The sequence below is a fragment of the Piliocolobus tephrosceles genome, chromosome 1, assembly GCF_002776525.5.
Source record: "Piliocolobus tephrosceles isolate RC106 chromosome 1, ASM277652v3, whole genome shotgun sequence".
Lineage (NCBI taxonomy): Eukaryota > Metazoa > Chordata > Mammalia > Primates > Cercopithecidae > Piliocolobus > Piliocolobus tephrosceles.
Genome location: NC_045434.1, coordinates 90715506 through 90717325, shown reverse-complemented (window position 1 = coordinate 90717325; position 1820 = coordinate 90715506).

The following is a 1820-nucleotide window of genomic DNA, read 5'->3' as shown; positions in this document are numbered from 1 at the left end:
GCTGCCCCTGTCACTTCTCTAAGCAGCTCTCCCTGTCAACTGGAGTGTCCCTAGTGGTTGAGGGAGTCTCCTTCTCCTGGGATTCCAGAGGCTTTTGGTGAGAGTGGGTTGCTCCCTAGCAGTTTATCTCAGCTGTTCCTCTGGAGTCACTGGAGGCCAGGAACCAGTCCTGGTGTGCAGTGTCCCTGTGCAGGGCTCCCAACATTCTCTCTTTTCAGCCTTGTTTCTGGGTCTTCCCTTGGTTCACTCTCAGTGCCTTCCCTCTGAATATATGTTAGAAGTGCACCTGTCATCTCAGTCCCTTAGTGGTAGCTGTTCCATCTGGCTGCACCCAGTTGGCCATCTTGTTCAGAGCCACAGGAATTGTCTGGTATGCTAAATGTTTCTGAGCCTTTTTTACATCAATATTCACATGGAATGTTGGCTAGTAGTTTTCATTTCTTGTAGTGCATTGTCCGGTTTTTGTATCAGAGTTTTGGTGGACCTCATGGAACAAGACGGGAAGTAGTCTCTATTTTCAGTTTTCTTTTTTGAAATGTTTTGAAAAGGATTGGTATATACTTCTGCAGTAAATCCTTCTGGTTCAACACTTTTCTTTCTTGTGAGATTTTAGATTAGTGATTCAATTTCCTAACTTATTATACATCTATTCAAATTATCTATTTTTTCCATGATTTGGTTTGGTAGACAGTATATTTCTAAGATTTTGTTCATTTCAACTGGGTTATCCAATAAGCTGACATAGAATTATATATATATTTCTCTTCAATTTTTTTCATTTCTGTAAAATCAGTAGCAATGTCCCTAATCTCTTTTAAGATTTTAGGTATTTGAGTCTTACATTGTTTTTTTATTCCTGTAGTTAATCTGTCTAAAGGCTTGTCAATTTTGTGACTTGTTCAAAGAAATAAAACATGGTTTTATTGATTTTTCTCTACTGTTTGCTTTTCCTTTATTACTAACCTACTTTAGGCTCACATTTTCTTTTTTGGGGTTTAGCTTACTTTACTTTTTGTAGCTTCCCAAGTGTAACATGAAGTTATTGATCTGAGATCTTTTTTTTTTCATTAAATTGTATGTGGTTATGGCTATAAATTTCTCTGTTAGCACTGCTTTTTGCTTCCACCCATGGTATGATGTGTTTTGTTGTCAGTAGTCTCAAGTGATTTCTCACTTTCCCTATGTTTTCATATTTGACTTGTTGGTTGTTTAAGAGTGTGTTGTTTAATTTCCACAAATTTGTGAAGTTTCCTCTTTTAATTTGGTTGTAGATTTTTACTTTTATTCCATTGAGATTGGAAAAGTACATTGTATGATTTTAGTCTTTTAAAATATATTAACTTGTTCTGTAGCGTAATAGGTAGTCTATCCTGGAGCGTGTTCTTCCATGTTCTCTTGAGAGAACTTTAAGGTGTATCCTGCTGCTGTTGGGTGCAGTGTTCTATATTTGTCTATTTGGTCTGATTGGCTTATATATTTAAGTCCTCTATTTTTTCGAACTTCTATTATTCTAGTCATTTTTGAGAGGGAATTATTTGAGTTTTCAACATTTATTATAGACCTATGAACTTCTTTTTTTTTATTTTTTATTTTTTTATTTTTTTTTATTACACTTTAAGTTCTAGGGTACATGTGCATAATGTGCAGGTTTGTTACATATGTATATATGTGCCATGTTGGTGTGCTGCACCCATCAACTCATCAGCACCCATCAATTCATCATTTATATCAGGTATAACTCCCCAATGCAATCCCTCCCCCCTCCCCCCTCCCCATGATAGGCCCCAGTGTGTGATGTTCCCCTTCCCGAGTCCAAGTGA